The sequence below is a fragment of the Manis javanica genome, chromosome 8 (assembly GCF_040802235.1).
Source record: "Manis javanica isolate MJ-LG chromosome 8, MJ_LKY, whole genome shotgun sequence".
Classification (NCBI taxonomy): Eukaryota; Metazoa; Chordata; class Mammalia; order Pholidota; family Manidae; genus Manis; species Manis javanica.
In genome coordinates this window covers 47,676,595-47,701,502 of record NC_133163.1, presented here as the reverse complement: position 1 = coordinate 47,701,502, position 24,908 = coordinate 47,676,595, and the positions used below count along the sequence as shown (strand labels likewise).

Here is a 24,908-nt window from a genome sequence, read left to right as displayed (position 1 = left end):
AGTAAATTGGACTCTTCAGTTTCTGAACCTTCCTCCTTGGCCTCCTTCATTCCTGGATTTTAATATTGCTGCCTTTCCCTAAAAGCAAAATGAATTCATAGGGTGTGTGTATGGGTGTTATCCACTGTGGAATGTATCTATCTATCCCATGCTCTTTTATGAAACAGGCTTTGGTAAGCTTTGCTTAGCCAGGGAGATAAGTACTGTCCAGAGCTGCTTTAGGCCAACCTCAGAACCCAAAGAGATGTTTTTCACTTGCCCTTCTAAACTGCAGTGCTGCAATAGCTAAATATCAGCACCAAATTTTATGCACAGCTAATTAGTAAAATTAATTTTTAAAGTTCAAATTAGAGCCGAGGGAGCTTGGGGAAATTTGTTTACAAGGCTAACCTGCCTTCATGAAACCCACTAAAATAATTACTCACTCCAGTCTTGCACAAATTTAAAATTGTAATTAAACACATTGGAAAATTTTCAAGTTGTCTAGGTAGCAGGAAAATAATGACAGTAAAAAATTACATTGTATTTAGAATCAATGCTTGAAAACTATAAAGACAGTTAATGTCTCTCCTGTTATACTAAAAAATACCAACAATGACAAAAATTTTAAACATTTATTGCCCACTCTGTCTCCAGCATTGTATGTGCTGGAAATGGGTGAAAGAGGGCAGTTTGGGGGCACTTCCATTACCCAAATCTGTTTTGTGAATACTTGGTATCTTACTTCCAACAATTTAGAATGTACATTTAGAATGGAGTGTGTGTGTGTGTGTGTGTGTGTGTGTGTGTGTGTGAGTGTGTAGGGTTATATATTTTTCCCACTTAGCAGAAGCTAATTCAGAAGAGTTTCAGTAATTTCTACTGTTGTGTTTTTAGAGAACAAATGATTAAAGCTGAAAATAGAACCCAGACTTTCTGCTTTCTATGCCTGTGTTCATCCCATGACCCTTTTGGGGTTCCCTTACTTTTGTATTTTGTCTTAATAATGGTAAAAATTAGACATATTTCTGCCCATGACAGGTTCTGGCTAATTATTTCCTGGATCTGACTGGAACAGAATTCCTTTAGTGTCAGGAACTGCCTTAGGGTAAATCACTATAGTACTGAAATCTTTTTGCTCCCTAGCACAGACCCCGTCACAGTGACCAGGCGGGTGTCCCCAGTGTTCTTCAGTGCTCTTCAAGGCGGTGTTCTTCAGGTAGTTCTCCGTGCTCATTCCTCATTCTGGGGCTCTGTAGAATGCTCTTCCCTCTCTCCTCTGATCATCCAAGCCATGCCTTCGATCAGATCCATCATGACCGCACTTCATTTGAGTAGTATCTACCCCCATTCTTGTCAGCTCATAACTGTGCCCTTCTTGAAATTCTCCTAGCTCATAGTGTCAGAATCGTCCTTTTTTAAGAACCAAATTCTAATCTCCTTTACTCTTTACTGAATTATTAGCTTCTGAAGAACAAGATCCATGTCTTATTTTGGGGGTTGTCATATCCTGGGTTCACGTTAGGCACTAAATAAGCAACTGAAATATGTTTGTTAAAGTGGCCAAAAATCATCTAATCCTCGGTGGCACTCCAAGGTTTGATAAAGAGAAAGTTAACATGATGGACAGCAATGAATTTCAGGTCAGAACTAATTTTCTAATCTCTCTTGGCCCTTTTTTTTCTTCCTGTAAACAGGAATAAGAAAATCTAACTTGCTTAGTTACCAGTTAGAAATAATAAATGTGAAATGTCAAGTACAGTGCCTTCTATATAGTAGGCTCTCAATTAATGGAAGTTGCTGTTGGTTATGAGCCAAGACCTGGAAAACAACAATTCTATTTTGTATTAATTTGCCAAACAGAGTTTTGGGGTTTTGAGATTTCTTTTATTGAGGGAAAATGAAAATTACTTGGTAACATTACTTGAACTTCTGATCAAAGAATTCTAAGGGAAAATGAGAAAGGCTGCAATATCTTACAGGCTTTCCTAGCACTTTTTCCTTAAACTATCGTCATCAGTGTCAGGACTGGGGTTTTCTGCACAGTGAATATAGCCACAGCCATATCTTCCTAGTGAAAGGTTTTGAAGTATATTCCTCTGCAAATTTTACATTCCTCTCTCAGGTTATGTCAGTCTTCTCTGCTACTCTTGCTTGATGTTGAACTAAGAAGATAAACAATTTTGAAACATACCAAAGAGAGATTTAATGGAATCTGATATATGATTAATCTTGCATTAAATGATTAATCTTGTGTTAAATGACTAATTTTACTTAAAACATATGCATATATCCACCATGTGATAATGTTCTTGATCCATAATCTCCTTTGGAGATTTTTTTCCTTCAGTGGAACTGATGCCAAAATCTTGGCATTAAATATAAACCAAACAAAACTGCTACTTAATTACCTCTAATAACCTGGTAACCTAAACACTAACGGTCCTTTTATTTTCAGCTACTCCAGTGATTTCCAGCAAGTGAAGAGTTTCTGAAATGTTCTCACTGTCTGGAGAACCTATTGCTAGAATTCAGGTGAGTAGCCTATAAAAGACAAGAGTCTAGTCAAGAGAGTCATAACCTGGTAAGCAATTTATAAAGCACTGAAGTGGAGGCCCATATGGCTCAAGGACAGGAATCTACAGAGAAGTGACTTGTTGCTTATTCTGGAGTGAGTCATATGACCTGTCTGGTTGTGGCTTTTCTATTTGTAAAAATAATGGTGATAGTTTTTAGAAGATATCATGACATCTATTTAGATGTTTAGTGTAGTGACTGTGTACACTGGCTTTGAAGTTAGATCTGGACTTGAACCTGGTTGTGCTCCTCATCAACTGTCACTGTGAGCAGAGAATCTCTTTAGGTCTTATTTATCTCATTTGTAAAAGAGGGGTAATTATTGTTCCTATATCATGTGGTCGTTGTGAAGACTAAATAAGGTGCCTGGAACATCACAATAATCAGTAATTATTAACTATTATTTGTAAAGTACCAGAAGCTTCTTATAGAAACAAAACACATATAATTCAAAGTCCAAGTTATTCAACTGACAGACAGGTTTGGGAGAGCGTTTTCACTTTCACATAGATTTTAAGCAGACTTTTTACTTTAAATAAGTCCTGTACACCAAATTATCTGGTATCTAATTGATTCACAGATTTCTGATTATTTTTTGTATGCCTGTAGAATTGCAGCCATCAGTATTAGGAGTCTATTGCATTTACTGCATAACAGTGCTCTCTCTCTCTCATGATAATTTTACTTTGAAATACTGGGACTGGATGAAGTGAGGAGAATTATTCTTAACCCATCAAGTCCTACAACAAACTTTATTATTCCTTGAGATCTCACCCATCTTTATTTTCTTCAGTAATGTTAATTGCAAATTAATAATCTTAGCTTCTTAAGTATATGTGAATGAGACCTGGAAAGAAGTTATATAAGTAACAGAAAAATAATGATTGAAAGATAGGGTTTTCCATGGTTTGAACTGCTATATAGTGTTTAAGACACTTCAGAAGAAGGTCTAGCTAGATCAGATACCCTGGTACACAGATGACTGAGGGATTAGTAGATGGAGAATCACAGCCCAGGGAAGGCTGGAAATCAAGAAACAGCAGGAGTGGGGGAAGGTGGGGCAAAGAGAGACTGACAGGTATACTGACTTTGACAGACAGAATAGCCTGCTCACCTCCTCTGTGCCCTCTTTTCTGTGGCTGACATCTTCCAGTGCCTCTGCTTCTTGCCTTTATGCTCTGCCCCATGCTGTACCCAATTGGAAAGTTGGAGTACTTGGGTTGTTTACAATTAGTCACAGAATAATGAATATTTTAGCTGAAAGACAAATGGGTGCCCTTTTCCAAGAATACAGGCTGAATATGATATTCTCCACAGCCTCTGAATGCTACTTTTGATATGGAGATCATCTCATAAATTGCATAACAATAAGCATTCTTTTTAAACAACTTTATTGAGGTATAACTGACACATCACAAAATCTATTTTAAATGTACAATTTAATGACTTTTTAATCCATTTAGAGAGTTGTGTAATCATCACCATGATCCAGTTTGAGAACATTTCTAACATCCCCAAATATCTTTTATACCTATTTCTAGTTAATTCCCATTCCTACTCCCAACCACAGGTGACTACCAATTTGCTTTTTGTCTGTATAGATTAGCCTTTTCAGGACATTTAAATGGAGTCATCTAATATGTTGTTTGTATCTGGCCTATCTCACTGAGCATGTTTTTGCATCTCATCTTTGTTGTAACACATATCAAGCAGTTCCTTTTTTTTTATCTTTTTAAAAATTTACTTTGTTATCATTAATCTACAATTACATGAAGAACATTATGTTTACTAGGCTCCCCCCTTCACCAAGTCCCCCCCCCCACACCCCATTACAGCATAAGTCCATCAGCATAGTAAGATGCTGTAGAATCACTACTTGTCTTCTCTGTGTTGCACAGCCCTCCCCATGCCCCCCCTACATTATACATGCTAATCGTAATGCCCCCTTTCTTTTTCTCCACCCTTATCCCTCCCTTCCCGCCCATCCTCCTCAGTCCCTTTCCTTTTGGTAACTTTTAGTCCATTCTTGGGTTCTGTGATTCTCCTGCTGTTTTGTTCCTTCAGTTTTTCTTTGTTTTTATACTCCACATATGAGTGAAATCATTTGGTACTTGTCTTTCTCTGCCTGGCTTATTTCACTGAGCATAATACCCTCTAGCTCCATCCATGTTGTTGCAAATGGTAGGATTTGTTTTCTTCTGATGGCTGAATAATATTCCATTGTGTATATGTACCATATCTTCTTTATCCATTCATCTACTGATGGACATCCATCTACAAATGGACATTAGGTTGCTTCCATTTCTTGGCTATTGTAAATAGTGCTGCGATAAACATAGGGATGCATCTTTTTCAAACTGGGCTGCTGCATTCTTAGAGTAAATTCCTAGAAGTGGAATTCCTGGGTCAAATGGTATTTCTATTTTGAGCTTTTTGAGCAACCTCCATACTGCTTTCCACAATGGCTGAACTAATTTACATTCCCACCAGCAGTGTAGGAGGGTTCCACTTTCTCCACAACAATATATTCATAAATGACAGATCCAATAAAGGGTTGACATCCAAAATATATAAAGAGCTCATGCACCTCAACAACAAAAAGCAAATAATCCAATTAAAAAATGGGCAGAGGAGCTGAACAGACAGTTCTCCAAAGAAGAAATTCAGATGGCCAACAGACACATGAAAAGATGCTCCACATCGCTAGTCATCAGAAAAATGCAAATTAAAACAACAATGAGGCTGCTCCCTCTCTCTGGGGGCAGCCATTTTCTCTTTCAGATAACAAAATCTCTTGCATGGGCCCTTGTCTCCTGAGTCATTCTGGGGAATCTGAGCTGCTTTGGGAACCCTCACTGCCCGATCCTCCTCCATGGGCTCACCGTCCATTTCTCTGGTTGCTTGTCTTCTCGCCCAACACCAGCCTTCAATTTGAGAAAAGATTAGGCTCTTTCACCTCCAACCCAGCTACTTACATAAAAGAGTTCCAGGAGCCAAGATGGCGGCATGAGTAGAGCAGCGGAAGTCTCCTCCCAAAACCACATATGTCTATGAAAATATAACAAAGACAACTCTTCCTAAAATAGAGCCCAGAGGACACAGGACAACATTCAGACCACATCAACACCTGCGAGAACCCAGCACCTCGCAAAGGGGCAGCCCGAGCCAGGCTACGCCCACAGCAACAGCGGAGATAAACTCCAATAGAGCCAGGCAGGAAGCAGAAGCCCTGTCTGTGCACAGCTACCCAGCACAAGCCACTAGAGGTCGCTATTCTCTGAGGAGAGGAAGGCCACAAACCAACAAGAAGGGAAGTTCCTCCAGCCATCACTAGTCCCAGCTCTGCAAACTATTCCTATCACCATGAAAAGACAAAATTACAGGTAAACCAAGATCACAGAGACACCAGAGAAGGAGAGAGACCTAACCAGTCTTCCTGACAAAGAATTCAAAATAAAAATCATAAACATGCTGACAGAGATGCAGAGAAATACACAAGAGAAATGGGATGAAGTCTGGAGGGAGATCACAGATGCCAGAAAGGAGATTACAGAAATGAAACAAACTCTGGAAGGATTTATAAGCAGAATGGATAAGATGCAAGAGGCCATTGATGGAATTGAAACCAGAGAACAGGAACGCATAGAAGCTGACATAAAGAGAGATAAAAGGATCTCCAGGAATGAAACAATATTAAGAGAACTGTGTGACCAATCCAAAAGGAACAATATCCGTATTATAGGGGTACCAGAAGAAGAAGAGAGAGGAAAAGGGATGGAAAGTATCTTGGAAGAAATAATTGCTGAAAACTTCTCCAAACTGGGGGAGGAAATAATCGAACAGACCACGGAAATACACAGAACCCCCAACAGAAAGGATCCAAGGAGGACAACACCAAGACACATAATAATTAAAATGGCAAAGATCAAGGACAAGGAGAGAGTTTTAAAGGCAGCTAGAGAGAAAAAAGTCACCTATAAAGGAAAACCCATCAGGCTAACATCAGACTTCTTGACAGAAACGCTACAGGCCAGAAGAGAATGGCATGATATATTTAATGCAATGAAACAGAAGGGCCTTGAACCAAGGATACTATATCCAGCACGACTATCATTTAAATATGATGGCAGGATTAAACAATTCCCAGACAAGCAAAAGCTGAGGGAATTTGCTTCCCACAAACCACCTCTACAGGGCATCTTACAGGGACTGCTCTAGATGGGAGCACTCCTAGAAAGAGCACAGAACAAAACACCCAAGATACGAAGAATGGAGGAGGAGGAATAAGAAGGGAGAGAAGAAAAGAATCTCCAGACAGTGTATATAACAGCTCAGTAAGCGAGCTAAGTTAGGTGGTAAGATACTAAAGAGGCTAACCTTGAACCTTTGGTAACCACGAATTTAAAGCCTGCAATGGCAATAAGTACATATCTTTCAATAGTCACCCTAAATGTAAATGGACTGAATGCACCAATCAAAAGACACAGAGTAACAGAATGGATAAAAAAGCAAGACCCATCTATATGCTGCTTACAAGAAACTCACCTCAAACCCAAAGACATGCACAGACTAAAAGTCAAGGGATGGAAAAACATATTTCAGGCAAACAGCGAAGAAGAAAGCAGGGGTTGCAGTACTAATATCAGACAAAATAGACTTCAAAACAAAGAAAGTAACAGGAGATAAAGAAGGATACTACATAATGATAAAGGGCTCAGTCCAACAAGAGGATATAACCATTCTAAACATATATGCACCCAACACAGGAGCACCAGCATATGTGAAACAAATACTAACAGAACTAAAGGGGGAAATAGACTGCAATGCATTCATTTTAGGAGACTTCAACACACCACTCACCCTAAAGGATAGATCCACCGGGCAGAAAATAAGTAAGGACACGGAAGCGCTGAACAACACAGTAGAGCAGATGGACCTAATAGACATCTATAGAACTGTACATCCAAAAGCAACAGGATATACATTCTTCTCAAGTGCACATGGAACATTCTCCAGAATAGACCACATACTAGCCCACAAAAAGAGCCTCAGCAAAATCCAAAATATTGAAATTCTACCAACTAATTTTTCAGACCACAAAGGTATAAAACTAGAAATAAATTCTACAAAGAAAACAAAAAGGCTCACAAACACATGGAGGCTTAACAACATGCTCCTAAATAATCAATGGATCAATGAACAAATTAAAATAGAGATCAAGGAATATATAGAAACAAATGACAACAACAACACAAAGCCTCAACTTCTGTGGGACGCAGCGAAAGCAGTCCTAAGAGGAAAGTGTATAGTGATCAAGGCACACTTGAAGAAAGAAGAACAATCCCAAATGAATAGTCTAACATCAAAACTATGGAAATTGGAAAAAGAAGAACAAATGAGGCCTAAAGTCAGCAAAAGGAGGGACATAATAAAGATCAGAGAATAAACAAACAAAATTGAGAAGAATAAAACAATAGCAAAAATCAATGAAACCAAGAGCTGGTTCTTCGAGAAAATAAACAAAATAGATAAGCCTCTAGCCAGACTTATTAAGAGAAAAAGAGAATCAACACAAATCAACAGAATCAGAAATGAGAACGGAAAAATCACAACAGACTCCACAGAAATACAAAGAATTATTAAAGACTACTATGAAAACCTATATGCCAACAAGCTGGAAAACCTAGAAGAAATGGACAACTTTCTAGAAAAATACAACCTTCCAAGACTGACCAAGGAAGAAACACAAAAGTTAAACAAACCAATTACGAGCAAAGAAATTGAAACGGTAATCAAAAAACTACCCAAGAACAAAGCACCCAGGCCAGACGGATTTACCTCAGAATTTTATCAGACACACAGAGAAGACATAATACCCATTCTCTTTAAAGTTTTCCAAAAAATACAAGAGGAGGGAATACTCCCAAACTCATTCTATGAAGCCAACATCACCCTAATACCAAAACCAGGCAAAGACCCCACCAAAAAAGAAAATTACAGACCAATATCCCTGACGAATGTAGATGCAAAAATACTTAATAAAATATTAGCAAACCGAAAAAATAAAAAGACCACAATGAGATATCACCTCACACCAGTAAGGATCACCACCATCCAAAAGACAAACAACAAATGTTGGCGAGGTTGTGGAGAAAGGGGAACCCTCCTACACTGCTGGTGGGAATGTAAATTAGTTTCCAGACATTAACCCAAACATATATGGTCAATTAATATATGATAAAGGAGCCATGGACATACAAGGGGAAATGACAGTCTCTTCAACAGATGGTGCTGGCAAAACTGGACAGCTACATGTAAGAGAATGAAATTGACTCACTGTCTAACCCCATACACAAAAGTAAATTCGAAATGGATCAAAGACCTGAATGTAAGTCATGAAACCATAAAATTCTTAGAAAAAAACATAGGCAAAAATCTCTTGGACATAAACATGAACGACTTCTTCATGAACATATCTCCCTGGGCAAGGGAAATAAAAGCAAAAATGAACAAGTGGGACTATATCAAGCTGAAAAGCTTCTGTACAGCTAAGGACACCATCAATAGAACAAAAGGTACCCTACAGTTTGTTCCTTTTTATTGCTGAATAGTAGTCCAATGTCTGTGCACTAACTGATAGATGTTTGAATTGTTTCCAGTCATTTGCTATTACAAATAATGTGCTATGAACCTTCACATACATGTTTTTGTGCAAATATATGTTTTCATTTCTCCTGGGTAGATTCTTAAGAGCAAAATTGCTGGGTGAGATGGTAGGTTTAACTGCTTAAGAAATTGTCAAATTATTTTTCAAAGTGAAAAATGTATTTTACATTCCTACCAGCCATATAAGAAGGTTCCAGTTCTCCATATCTTTGTCAACACTTTCTATTGTCTTTTTAATTATATCCATTCAATAGGATCATAAGCATTCTGCAGTGAACACCTACCAACTTAAAACAGGTCCTTTGATGTCTGTACAGGCCAAAAAGGAATGCTTTGTTGCCCATTCTTGTTTTGGCCAAACAATTATAGTAAGTTAAAAGAAACAAAAACAAAAAACCTAGCACTACATGTGGGCAGAGGTAGTCTCAGTCCTGAGTGTTTCTCCCTCCAGCCCAGCCAGCTGCGCTTCTATACAGCTCCTTCTCTGCTCCAAAAAACTGAAGCAGATCTCATTAGGATAAGTTTCTCATAGTTCATGGTAGTAGGTCAAAGAAAATAAGCGAAAAAATAAATTCAGGGAAATCATTTTTTCTTTTTTTTTAAGTATCATTGATATACAATCTTATGATGGTTTCAAATAAATAACACAGTGGTTTCAACATTCAGTCCTCACTACCTCTATGGCAGCCACTGTCTATCAGCATAGTAAGATGTTATAGAGTCATAACTGTTTTCTCTGTGCTGTACTGCAAAAGTCATTTATTCATAATTTTCTTCCCCAAATGATGGGGTTGGGTGATAATGTAAGCAGAGCAAAAAAGAAACCAAAGAACTCAACATTTGTCAACTGCCCCCATAGTGGATGGGATGTGAGATAAGCTTGCTCATATTTTTCATATTACAAAATTCTCATAATTCTTGAGATAGTTTTATAATCATCATTCTACAGGTGAAGAAGCGAAAGCTCAGAGAGGTTGGATAAATTGCATAAGGTCACACAAGTAGTAAGTAAAGCTGGGACTGAAGCCCAGGTCATCTAGTTCCAAGCCAATTTTATTTCACTGTCCAGCTGAGAGGAAATACAGGAAGAAATTTCTGATGAGCAGGGGGAAAAAGTTAATGTCAATGTAAACTAATGTGAAAATATAACAGTGAGATTTATAATGGTCGATTACAATTCTGTTGATGTAGGGCTTCTATTGTTTCCACACTTTGGTGCCATCTGTAAATACAAAGTTCAAATCTTGGAGATTAAAGATCAAATTAGTAACTCCAGGAGGAATGGGGAGTTGTGGTATTCTGCTTATTGAAAATGCATTTTGATTTCCTTCCAGCTGACAAAAGGTTCATTCTGAGCACTTGCCCAGAGAGTGCAGAATACATCCATAGAAACATTTTTTACCACCCAGGGTGAGAAACAGAAGTTCCAGAATTAAACCTGCACATTTTTTTGAGTAATAGTTCTGCTTACCTTGGGTAAGCAGAATCTTTACTGATGTCATTGCCACCCACCACCACTTGGCAATATATGGATGGAGAGGAGCATTTAGAAGTTACAGGGCACTCAGAGGAACTCTCTCAAAGAAATACATGTACAGTTCCACAGTGGAGGCATCCTTAATCTTGGTCTTTAGGAACATTTATGTGCCTCTCACTTCATAAATGTTTATACAGTCACCATGAAAGCAAAAGTGGTAACTCATCTTTAGGATGTCTACTTTCAAGAGAAATGGTACTATTTCCCTTTGGTTCTTCTATTCCTTGGAGCATGTTAGGGGCTATTCATGCTTAGGTTGGGAATGTGCTAAGAGGGATGGGAGATGTGAATATGAGTTATATACTGTGAAATGATTCTTTATCTAACAATAGCCATCACAAACTCAGGCAACTGGGGATTATATAGATTTTTATCAATTAAATATTCCAATTTTAGAGCCTTAAATCCTTACACTGGCAGCAGCTTGTTCCTCAGCTCATATCGTGTACTTAATAGTACTGATCTTTGGGAATAAAGATACCAGTTTATACCACAGCATCTAAGAATGAGAGGAAAATGAGCAAAAGTGGTTACGAGGTGCTTTGCTAGAACAAATGCTTACTGTTTTACTTAATAAAAACAGTAATAATAGTAGATTAGATCAATGTACTTCCCAAAGCATGTTCCAAAAGATGTTAATGGGTGATCTGTGGCAGAAAGCAAAGCCCAACTCCACAAATGCATAAGTTTGGGCAACATTGAGAGAAATTTGTGCAACACCAATGAGCCTTTAATATATTAAATGTGCATTATGAGCAAGAGGGGATGCTGTATAGGTATTTCCTGACCTGCTTGAAAAGAAACTGTAATCATTTTGTTAAACATTTTGGGGAAAGATGGCACAGAAAATTTGCAGTTGCTTTAGGAGTGTAGTTTCTTGTTTATCCAAAGTTCATAATTCAGGCAATGCTTCCCATTTCACCCACCTTCTGTCTAAATCTCCAATATGGATCCATACTGGCAAACCTGTAAAACATAGAAATTAACTCTCTGACCCTTTCTAAATCTGAACTTTCTTCTAAAAGCCTAGAGGGCCAGCCTGATTGAGGCACTAGTTAATGGTGGTTTTGAGTCAAAGGGACTTCTTCATTAAAAACAAAACTAACTTGTATAATAATTAAATGCAATGCATGGACCTTGTTTGGATGTAGATTTCAACAAACCAATTGTAAGGAGACACTTCAGGGATGAATAGAAAGTTTGAAGGCTAAGGAATTATTTTTAATTTTGTTAAGTATGATAATGGTTTCTGATTATATAACAAAATGCCAGTTTTTAAGAATGCATAATCATGTGTTTAGTGTAAAATTTGATGTTTGGGATTTGTTGTTAAAATACTTTAAAAATAGGTGAAGCAAATATGGCAAAATATTAACTGTTCAATCAAAGTAATGGGATATAGAAAAAATCATTTTCTGTTTTGAATTTTTTGATATGAAAAATTTTTTAAAATGAAAATATATAAGCCCTAATCTACTAAATCAAGCTCTCTGAATATAAGGCCTGGGAGTCTGCTATTGTTTCTCTCTTCCTCTTGCTTACTTTCCTTTTTTGAATTGTATTATTAGGGTTTTTTAGTTGGGAAAACTGAGGTGCAAGCTTTTTCTGGATGCTTATAGCCTTTACACCTTGCCAGTCATTCACAGCCTGGTACTTGGTTTTGTAAGAGCTTACAGAGCAGTGGTACTGGCGTGTGAGGTAGTTTTAATACAGCAAAAACATGCAGGTTGAGGCTGCAGGTGCTAACTAAAAGCTCAACCATCTCACTAAACAAGTTTAACATGACTTGTTTTTACTGATTAATTTTAATGTTTACTGTTTGTAATATGAACTCAGTTACACATCTTGGAATTGAAAATGAGAAAGTGAATAATTATTTGCCATAATTAGAAGACAACCATAAAATTTTAACAAAAACTAAGTTATATTTTTCCCTCACAGTAATGTTTTACAAATAAAACATTTTAAAGAAAACAATATAAATAACAGCCTTAATCAATTTCTAACATGTACCTAAAAATAAGTAATTTAAAGAAAATGGCAATAGCACCATGGCCATATGCATGATTACCGTAATAAAGTTTGGGTGCTTTAATTACTAAATGACTACCAACCTTCAGAAGTGACATTTTGATATATCTTCTAAAAGAAGGCAGCGATGAACAGAAATTCAGCACATGTAGAATCTATACTGTTAATCCATATCATCTGTACTTTCAAAGATCTCTATCATTATACTTTTGAAACATTACAGCAGATTTACAGAACATGCCTGAGCATCATACTTATACTTCATATGGCCTGCATAAAGTGGATCACCAGCACGATTAGCCATGTTCTGAGCCTTAACACCCATTAAATATGGGCTTGTGAGCTGTTTTCGTTTTTCTAAAAAACATTGATGTGAACACAACTATTTTTGAAAAATGCTTGTCCCTTACTATCTAAAATCATGTGGCATACCATAAATAGTACTCTTAATACACCTTAGGAGACATTAACCTAATTTAAGAGCAGCAAAAATATATCAGATCCTTTGCTAAATAAGGAAAGAAACAGAAAAAGTATTACTAAAAGGGAAGAAGTATGTTATAATTATATTTGTATGACCTGTAACTAGACAGGGCCTAAAACATAGTAGGTGTGCGATACATGTCTGTAAATGAATGAATGCTTATTGTATATCTGAATTATCTCTATCCCCTATTCTCAAAACCAATTATTTGTCAAGGAAAGGCTTTAATCTGAGCTCTTAGCCCATGAAAATTAAATTGCTGAGCCTGGCTTCATTGTAGGAAATGTAAAACTCATGGAATTCAAGTACTCTTGGGAAATCCAAACACATTTTTATTTACCAATGTATATATAACAGAGAGAAAAATGAATTTAGATGTTTACTTAAATGCAAGGATACTAGCTTGTGACATTTCTTAAAACACTGGAATAGGAAATGGAAAATTCTCTCTCACGAATTTGTAGGCAGCTTAGGGCAACTGAAAGAATGCAGACAGAAGTCTAGGCTTGAGTTCTGGCTTTGCTACTGGTTAGCTATGTGTAACCTGGTAAAGCCACTTAATCTCTCTGAACGTCAGTTCTCTCATTTACAAAATGAAAGGATGAGAATACATTATCTATAAGGTTCCTTCCAACTCTAAAATTCTATTTTCCTGTTACTCTTCTCCCAGAGGTCTCCTGACCAGCGCTTGGTGTTAAGCTTCAGGTCTTTTCCAGTACTAAGTAAGCAGAGGGGCATTCTGCATTATATGAGCTCAGGTGCTGGCACACAAGATCATTGGCATACAGGTAAAGGCTCTTGGTTGTTCAATCTCTAAACAAATATATTTAGAAAACAACTTAAAATGCTTTCATTTTATATTTAATATTTTAAGTAAATGTTGTCACAAAGCAGCATAGTTAGCTGTTAAGAACATTCTTTGCAGTCAGATTGTTTTGTTTTGAATCCTGGCTTTAGAATTTAGACAAGGATAGATGTGATAACTAATCTTATTGTGGTATCATTTCACAATATATATGTGTATCAAATCATCACACTGAAACTTACACAATGTTATATGTCAATTATATCTCAAAAGAGCTGGGGAAAAAGATTTCAGACTAGGGGTGTCTCCACTGCCTCAGTTACCTCATCTTTTTTACATGATTATAAAAGAAGAAAAAATATAATGCTTAGGAACTCAATAAAAGAGTTCATTTGGTGTGCATCTACCTCTTTGCTCTGCCCCGTTCATATTCACATCTGCAGAATAAATGAGGAAGGCAGTGGGGATCATAGCCTGACTGTTCCTGCTAACTCCTAACCTTGAGTCCTATTCCTCTCAGCAACTAACTAAATCACTAGTCAAACTCACAAATTTGCCTAAAGTTGACCATTTTTTGGTCTGGCTATGTGCTACTGACCCATTCTGGGCAGCTATAGAGAAGGCAGCTGTGTGAAATGCCGACCTGTGTTGAAGATGGTTCAGGAAGTCCCTGTACTTGTTTTTGTATAGCAAATGAGATAATGCCTGTGGCTTAAAAACTGCAAAATGCTGTTCAAATGTCAGTTATTTGTAAGGTCCAATTTGATGATAAAATCTAGAGGAAAAAGGCCAGAATGTGGGATGTGACCTCTGGAAGGTCTCTCGTTATTGCAAGGTCCCATGCTCATTTCCCATGGGTTGTGGAGGACTTGTTTGTCCTGATTCTGCACTGGGAGAGGAATGACCTGAGGGGAAAGAGAGAGCCCCTTTTTTGCAAGAGGGCTGAGAAAGAAAAGACTGAGGCCACTATAGGGAAGAAAAAGTCAGATTCATTCTGAACTATCCTGTTACATTCATAAACATTTTAAATATATAGTAATTGTAATCCACATTAAAAAATACGTTGTTTTTCTTTAAAATAATTGGCAGGAAATTTCATTTGTATGAATATGTGTCCTATTTAAGGGGAAGAATAAGAACCATTTAATAACAACCATTAAATACTTTAAAAACCGAGTACTCTATAATTGATGTGTCCCTATTTAGTATGTAAATGAGAGATGTTAAATATATGTGTTATTCCCTTATTTTAGGAGCACACTTCTGCACATTTAAAATTTCTTTTGGAAGCCTAACACATAAAAGTGATACCACCGGCTAGGAATAGTTGCTGTGGGGGGGTGGGGGGGAAGGGGCGGAAACTGACATAAAGCAAATGGCATGTTATCAGCACTGCAGAACAGAACAATTGACAATGTTTTACTCTACTACACATATTTGCCTTATATCTAAAAACAAACTTAAAGGGCATGAAAAATAAGGAAAACATTTTTTCCCTGTTAATTAGCCTAACAAGTCATAAAGCTAAAGGGATTTTATTTTGAACTAGGAATGACACATAGTGGGGGCAATCTAGAAAAGTGAGGATAAAGATTAAATTCTCAAGACAAGTTGATTGATATCTTAATACCTTCATGAATGTAATCTGTAAATCCATCTAAAAATAGTTTAAAAAAATACATTACAATTTAACTCATCTCTCCCTAACTCCCCCAGGTTTTAATGGCTGGCTTTTCTTGAAACTGAAGGACATTTAAGAGTTCTCCAAACTGTGAAGAATAAGGATAGGGGAATCTTTGGTTTAAGAAGTAAAGTTTGCCAAATTCTTGCCATCAGTAATGAGCTGAGTGAGGCAGGATGGCTGATGCCCAATCCTCAATGCCAGAGAGAATAGTAACTTAGTCCCTACCATACGTTCAGACTGGGAGCCTCCAGCTATGGGTGGCTCTGCATTGTTCACATTCCTCCTAGAGACTCTCAGGGCTGACAGCTACTGCTCAGGGAGTCACAACTGACATAGGAGGCTCTTGTCACGTGCTACATTTTACAACTTAATTCTGTCCAGGATAAACGAAACCATGGAGCATGAAGGTGAAGATGCTGAAGGTGATCCCAGGGGCTGCCTGTCAGTTCCCCATGTGTACTTTAACTGTCCACTCTCCTTTACGCTGTGTGTGTGACTCAAATGAAGTAACTGGAAACTTGAAGGGAAAAAGCTGAGTTGCAGATAGAATGCAAAGAGGTGTAGCAACTTAACTGAGTGCTCTGGCCATTCTTCCTTTAGTTTGATCAATTTAAAACATAGGCAGACTTAAGCTGTTGGACTGGAAGGGGTGTCATCAAGCACTGCCCTATTGACACCTTCTTGCCAAATGACCTCATATAATTCTTCATAATTATTTCTAAATAGATCTACCCACTGGAAACAGGGCTGAGAATCTTGTTCCCAGCCCTTCCTGTCCCATATACAAAGCTAGGTTTGAATTAGTTTGAGTGGGCACATATCTTGGGTACTACTTCAAGTTTTCTAATACCATAGCTTGCTGTCTGAAAATCAGATCCTCTCCTGAAAAAGTGGACAATTTACTGTCAAAATTTTTTATTTTACTAATTTTAGGTATTTCCATTATTTTCATGTGACTTTCCTATTTTTAAAAAAGAATTATTTAGAAACTCCAATACTAACGGTCTTTAAATTTAAATTTGGCTAAGTTACCTGGGTTCCTTATTTATAAAGTAAGAATTATGATGGTACCTACCTCATAAGGTGGCTGTAATGATTAAATAAACTTAAAACAGTTGGCATAGTACCTAAAACAGTAAATGATGAATAAATAATCAATTATTATTATTTTAAATGTACTGCACTCCTGGAAACCACCGTTTTGAAGTCACTTGTCATTCACAGAACAAAACAGTATCTATCATGCAACCTTATATTTATCTATGGTGTCACGTTCCAAAGTCCTGTGTGTGTCAGTGCAGTGGGGATGAAATACATAGTTGTTTATTAGGCAGCATCAGAAGAGCAAAGCTATGAAATGGGAAGAAGTGGAAATTGGGATGCTTACATATCCTGTTCAGTCTGTATTCCATTTTCCAGAGCTGCCCTTCAGTACATTTATGGACATGTTAATTAAGACTGTGATTCATTTATGTACTATTAGACTGATATGGAAGTTTCTGGGGATTAGATGCAATTATGTTATCCACTAAGACTTGTGGGCTACATTACTTTATCTTTAGTTGAACGGTTTCTTACTCACCAAAATAAAAATCAGCTTTAGTTACTCCATTCACATCATAGAAAATTAAAAATAGGCAACCCTTCCTAAATTTGAATTGGATGCACTGACATTAGTGTCCTTATTGTGATACAAAGAATAGTAATCACATCTTAACACATTTTCCCTTCACCTCAATACCCGCTCCCACCATTTTATTCGTTGGACAGGGTTGGTAGAGTCACAATACTTAAGGCATTTGGGGCCTTAAATTAAACATTCAAAAGTATCTTTAATCTGGCCTCTTCAGTTAAATCTTCAGTGTAAGTATTAACAGAGCACCTACCCAAAGGGACACAAAGGGTCACAAGGGGTCACAGGGATCACAAGGATCACAAAGGGTAGCAGAATCATTTGTCAGTTTGTTGCTGGTATTTTAATTTGAAATTCCCAGCTTTGTCACCTTTTCTTAAATGGTTCCAATACATGTACAGGTTTGGGAACAGCTGTCTGAAAGAAATCAGCTAGTAAATCCAACTGGAAATCAGGCAATATTTGAAAAACGTGCTAATGGTATACTTTTTATAGCTATTCTTCTTGGGCTTTGCTTTCTAAGAATTTGAAAATATCTGAGTATGTACATATTCTTTATTATAAATGTTAATGATATGAATAATAATGGAGGTATAGAGATAAAAATGTGGCTTCAGCTGATATGAATGTGACCAATACATTTATGCAAATAATTTTTGATAGCCCTAATGATTCCTCCAGTTTATTTCTGTATATTTGGCAGTAGCTATTTGTTCAAAATGCACATTAACCTATTAAAACATTTCTAGTACACTAATTCAAAAACTTGGGCAAACTACTTAAATAATTACAAGTATTAATCATCATAAGAGCTAATAAATAGTCAGGCCTGGTTAAATTATAAAGTGTACACTTTATTAATATAACTGCTCTTCTTTGAGACTAATTTTAGTTCAGTAAGTTGATTCTTCACTGACTTAAGTAAAAAACTTTAATATTTCCAAATTTTTTCTTCTTTACCTCACTGTCCTTTAATCTGGATTGAGAAAAATCTGTACACACCTCTGTTGACAAAGAGGATGTATTCTACCACATTAGAAATTCACTGCCAGAAGTAGAAATTATACTAATGCAAAAAAATGCTTTTGTCAGATAAAGGGATTATCCTATTTACTTTCCCCCCTCAAAATCACCATATACTTTAAAGGGTGACATAGGAAGACATATGCTGTATATCAAGAGTCTTGAGGCTGAGAAAAGATCCAGGTAGAGTTAGGGGAAGAGCAGATAGAGACTGAGCCCAAATGCCTCACTCTGTCTCAACTGATTCCTCATCTTCCACAGTATTTGTCAGCCGACCTTTAGCAGGCTCAGCCAGTATCCCCAGATGGGGGCCTCCCTTCAGCCCTACTCACAGGGCAACTAAAGGTTGAAGTTCACCCTGTAGATAAGTGGTTCTCAACTAGGGGCAATAATTCTTTGCTGTGAGGCTCCCTGCATTGCAGGATGTGAAGTGGCATCTCTAGGCTCTATCCACTAGACGACCTCAGCACCATCGTCCAGCCTGTTGTGCACACCCCCGCCACTCCTGCAGGCTGTGATGACCAAACCGTGTCCCCAGACCCTGCCAAATGTTCCTTTGGGAACAAAACCACCTCCGGTTGAGAAGCACTAGATTAGAAGTAACAAAATACAAGTTTGAAAAGTGCCTTGTATCACTAATATCTCCCCCTTAAAAATGTTAATATTCCTTTAACAAGGATGTGTATCTTTCCACAATTATAGATTCCAAGGCTTAAACTATTTGTACCTGTTCGAAGTAATTTTGGTGGGAATGCATTTCAGCTAAAGTGCAACTAGTCAGTCATTGGTATCAAAGGGTTCATTTTCAGAACCTTCCTATAAGTCTACTGAGACAAAAAGGTAGGAAGAGCTAGAGGCCCACCTGAATTGGCCATTTTTTTGAAAGGGGGACTAGTGACAAACTTCCAAACCTTAATTATTTTACCTGGAATCATTCGTCCATCTGTCAAACATGCACCTGGTGCCTTGTCAGGGCAAGTGCTAGATCTAGTGTGAAATGTAGTGACTCCAACATTCTGTAGGTGGAAAGAAGGATCTATGGGATGGCCAAATACTGAACATTTAAAAGGGAGAGTGGATAATTAGAGTTTAAGTTCCAAGATGGGAGATTATGTCTTGTTTATCTCTGTGTTCCCAACACCTGGAACACAACAGGTACTTAGTATTTGCTAAATAAATAAGAGAATAATGGAGAAGGCACTTGAATTGCTAGTGGGGCTTGGGGTTCAGAGCTTGGGTAGGAGGAGACTGAAAAGAGTCAGGAGAGAACAGCCTGAAAGTGGACAGGACTAGTGAGAAAATGCCTGATCAGCCTTGCACCGAAAACAAGACACTTCAAGGAGAAAGCAGGAGGTTGGAGACAGATTTCCTGAGCTCGGATCTAGGCACCACCACTTATTATTATTTTTTTGTTAGCTCTTGGGTATCTATCAACCAGGGATAATGCTCCTGCCTCTCTCAAAGGGCTGCTGTGAGGATTCAACAAGGTGATACTTATAAACCTTTTGACCAGTGACCAGTAAAGAATCCGGCTAAGTTGACCCATGAGAGTGGCCGGATTTCAGAGTGGGATGATGGACTTGAAGAGAGTCACAAAATCTGAATAGTCATTGTGGTGAAAGGAAAGGGAGCCAACCAGGAATGAATGAAAAGTTGACCAGGCATCTGTGAGAGCTCCACTACTGGTGATGTGACTATTGGTGATGTGACTAACTAACTCATTTATTCGATTTTTAGTCTTCCTCAGAGACTTTAAGCAAAATGCAAGAGAATGCACAACTGAGTTGAATTTTGGTATTGTTAGGAAAGCTGTTTTGGAAGGTCAATGAGATTATTGGATATGAGACTATAGGGCAGAATATATTCAAAATAGTGAGCCCAGGCCTTAAACTCAAAAGGAAAGCAGTGAAACCAAAAACAACTAAAATTTGAAAGAACTGGGAGGGGTTTGGTGAGTGAAAATCTCCAAGGTCAAACAGCGGCCCTGGGGGAGAGGTAGAAGGGCACGATGTGGTAGACAGAGCAATTTCCAGTGTCCAGAGATGGAGCAGCTCCAGACGACATCCAGCTCAACTTCACACAGTGGTGGGGCAACTGAGCAAATGGAATCAAGGCCATTAATTTTCCCCTTGCTCAACCCAAACCACTCTGTTCCCAAGGGCATCTCATCAAAATGTTCTGTTGGCAAGGAATTCAATAATTGATTAACTGCTCTAGTAAAAACCATTTAACATCCATTATCTCAAAGGATGGGGTGAGTAAAGGCAGGGGGAGGACTGCAAACAGAAATAAAATACACATTAATGCCAGTATATATAGAGTATTGAATAGTTATAGCACATATTTATACTTTAAACATAAACACTGTGTGAGAACTGTTTGACACATAGTGTCCCTTTCAAATCAACCAAAAGTCTTCTTAAATGATAGGTCCTTCCTTGTTATTATCTGGGATGTATGTCCAAAACGCATCTCAAGAAAGTGTTAATCCTTCCCCATTCTTACCCCAGCACCTTCTTTTTTCCACCCCACCTTCAACATATCTGTGTGTGCATATACACACTCCTTCATTACACATAATGTATGGAATTTACTCACTCCAGAAATATGTACCAGGCACTTTACTAGATGCTAGGGCCACAGAAGTTAGAGACATTAGGTCTGTGCTCACATGAAGCTGAAATTCTAAAGGGAGGGGTGACAGTGTACATATGCATAAATAGTAGCAGTGAAAATTACTGATGTGATAAAATATTTTATACTGATTTGCATATTAAGTCTATACATTCATAAACTTATCATATTTTATCTTTATATATCCCCAGTATCCTTTAAGAAATTAGGATATGACTGGCAAAAATTATTATCCAATATAGAACTATTAGCAGAACAGAAAATCACCCATTTGTTGATTCTGTTTTTTGGCTCAAGAACTCACATAGAATGTTTGGCTTAACTGTATATGAATCACAAATACATAATAAAGTTTTAAAAGAAGCATGTTTAAAAAGTCCTACCCTCCCTCTCCATTAAGAATCTTACCTTCAAAGCTAGATCTTGTTAAGAGTGCTATTGCCCAGCACTTCTTTCCCAAGACCTGTCAAAATTAAACATCTGGGTCTGAAGTCCTTTAAGAACAATACCACAATGCTTGACTTCTAATCCAGACGCCAGTCTAATTACTAGTGTTCTTTCTTCAAAGAACTAGAGCATAAGAACTTTGTTTAGGCTAATAGAATGATCTATTAGGCTACCCTTGAAAAAGAAAAATGTAACCATTGCCTCCTTGCCTGTAGAATTTCTTAAGATTTTTTAGCATTTATTTCCATAGCCAAGCCAAATGAGAGTGAATATAGATTTTGTTTCTAATCTAGGATCAGGTGAGAGGAAAACAGGGATGTGGGTGTTCGTAAATGTTTTCCCTTTCCCCAACTAGGTTATAGAACCAGCATGTGAGGACCTTGTGGTATAACCAAAAATCCCAACCACCACAGATGAGTAGAGTGTTCTTTGGAAGCCCCAAAAACAAAGCCTCAGTGAACTTCCTGTGAAATTCCAGAGCGAGCACATCTTATTTGCACTTTTATTCATCATTTTTTTAAAGCAACTAAAAACAAGCTTAATGGCAACCAAATTAAAACAGAATGGACAGATTTAATAAGCCCTCTTCATAAATGGAACTTCTGTTGGTATTTCAAGAAAGCCAGGATCAGCCAGGCTATAAGCCTTTGTTCTGGAAGATGCATGTTCATGTCTCCCCTTATTCTAGTTCAGTTTGTCTCAGGCACAAACTGATAAGAATTATCATGAAATACTGATAAAAATTTCAGTGACATCCACAATGTTATCATTTGTGTTTGAAAGTGACTCCTCCTGGAATATTATTCAGATAAAGATAATCGGAGTATGCTTGAGGCATAACTCAGAGTAACCAGTTTGTCACCAGATTTCTACTTCCTTCCCTTTCACATCTATCTCCGCAGTGTGGAATGGACGAAGTTGCCTCTGGTGGGTAGGAATATTCTCTTTCAGCTTTTCAGAGAGTAATCAGGAATCAGAGCTGGAAAAACTGCTTCGGGACCTTTAAAGCCCATTGTATAAACACACAAATGGCATCCATCACTGTTTTATACTGTAGGGAATCTACCCCTTATTTCCATTCCCCCTTCTACTAGACATTTTTCTATATGAGGGCCCTTCTACCTGCTCTCAATCTTCTTCTCAATAATGTGAAACTCTGTGTATAATTTCACACTGAATTCCTCACATTTTAGTTAGTAGTATCCCTCAACCTATCACTGCTTCTGCCACCATGCCTCACAACTCTTCAGACCTCCATGCTGTTCTGTGGTGCACTGTCATGCCTTATGCAGCTAACACCTAAGACGCACCATTCAGAAACGCCTCTCCTCTGGAGAGACAGGCCTAGCCTGGCCCTCCTAGTCTAATCAAACCTTTTGTGTGGAGTATTCAAATATTTAAGCCCTCGAGGAGATGGAAATGTGATATCTGTGGTGAAGCTAAAACCGTAACAGAAAAGAAAGTAGCTCTTCAAATATGTCTCCTGTAAACTTTTACATGCTGTATTATTGACCCAGGATAATCAACTTAATCTATTTTTAAAATATTTTCTTAAAATTTGGTGGCCAAGAGAGCAGACTTTAATGAATTTAGTTTTTTCAGCTTTGTATCTCTAAGCTGGGTAAAGGTAGATTCTTCTGAGTTATTTTGCTATATATTAATCCCTGTGCAGTGCTGCCTCTGCAAAATAATTATTTGTACTCCTGGCTAGGGGATTCTGGTGCACAATAATGATACAGCTAGATCAAATGATTGATAATCAATTCTCTGGACTTTTCTTGAGCACTGAAATCTCTTTCTGTGTTATTTTACAGGATGCAGTAATATACCAGCTGTAAGTAATAAAAAGGGTATTTTTAAATAATAGGCAATGAAAACTAGGACTACATCACTGCATATTAAGTTTCTACATGCAACTGGTTTGTCTTTCAAAATAGTACAACATTAGCTTAATGGACATTTAAGACCTTAGAGTAGTAGGACTTGTTTAAATTCATCTTGATTGCTTTAAAATGCATTTTTTTGTTTTTTAAAATGAACTTCAGTAATTGTCAAAAAGAAAAATGAACTTAAATTATTCATTATGACCTTCAGCCAGAATGAACAGTATTTAATTTGGAGAAAGTATTCTTTCAAAGCCAGTATGTCAAATTACTGACTTCTCTGACTAGAATTTATAATTCAGCATTAAAACAAACTCTGAGTCCCAAGTAACCTTGCTAAAAAGAACTAAACTTTTTCCCTCTAATATACTGAACTGGTATTCTCAATATACTACTCTAGTATTTGGAAAATTATAGCAGTTTACCTGTCTTTGTTTTCTATATAACCATGTTGCTTACACCTAAATGTGTAAATATCATCCACGAGACCTTAATGAAGCCTCTTCAATTACAAAATGAGGCTATGGTCACTCTGCTTTAAAAGCGTGTGCCTCTGTGTACTTGTTCATTCTGTGCCCTCTACTTGGGAAGTAGATGATTCTCACATGTATTTCCTCTTAGAATAATGTGGAGCTCTGTAAAACATTCCCAAGCCCAGGCCATATTCCTGACCAATTAAATCACGTATCTGGGATACAGGCATCAATAGTTTTTCAAAGTCCCTAGGTAATTTCAATATGTTGCCAAATTTGAGAACCACTACCTCAACCAACTTGTTTTTGGTCAAAGTTTTGTTATCCTTCCCATCTCAGTCGACAAGGGATGTAAGAAGGCCTTTCCACCATTCCTCCTGCGTATCTCTACCATGGCAAGCATTATATGAAGTATACTGTAACTGTTTACTTGCATGCCTGTTCCCTCGAAGTATTACGATTCAGGAATATTTTTACCTTTGAATCCCAGAGTCTAACCCTATGCCTGCTGAATGGGTGTATTCAATAAATTCATGGCATGAATAACTTCTTCCTAAGAAAAACAAAAGCAAAATTATAGAGTTATGTTAATATTTACATGCCATGGAAAAAGTAATAGTTTAAGATGCATTAAGGATGATATTTCACTGATGGGCAATGTCTCATATTTAGGAAAACATCTCATCATACAATATAACTTTGATTACCTATATTACCTGCATTCTTTATAGTAATAGGAGCAGAAAAACATTCCCTGGGCTAAGAAATATCTAAAACAACCCATCCTTTTTTAGCTACATTTCCATCTTGAGTGGATTATATGTTGTTTCCCAAAACAATCCTTGCAGAATTTTATGATGTTTTAGGCGTTTATAAATCTGATTTAATAGTTTTAAAGTACTTAGTTTACAAAATGTATTATGAGAGAGTCTATAAAAAATATTCATAGTAAATTTTACTACAGTCTAACTCTAGACAGTAAGCCCAATCTTAAACATATGCTAAAAAAAGCTGTTTAAAGTATTTTGCTCCTTGGATTACCTAATTATTTT

The 24,908-nt window shown here is 37.3% G+C and overlaps 1 protein-coding gene across 3 annotated transcripts in view; it reads left to right on the top strand.

Annotated features, from left to right (window-relative positions):
• FRMD6 (FERM domain containing 6) overlaps positions 1-24,908 on the top strand; it is a 230,726-nt gene that overhangs the window by 128,292 nt on the left and 77,526 nt on the right. Inside the window, exons 2-3 of one of the 3 annotated variants that reach the window (XM_073211246.1) lie at positions 2,438-2,514; positions 13,945-14,062. The exons of 1 other annotated variant lie outside the window; for it this stretch is intronic. The gene's annotated coding sequence lies outside the window, so the exon portion shown is untranslated. The remainder of the gene's footprint in view (positions 1-2,437; positions 2,515-13,944; positions 14,063-24,908) is intronic. One more of the 3 variants, XM_037016060.2, reaches the window with a different exon arrangement.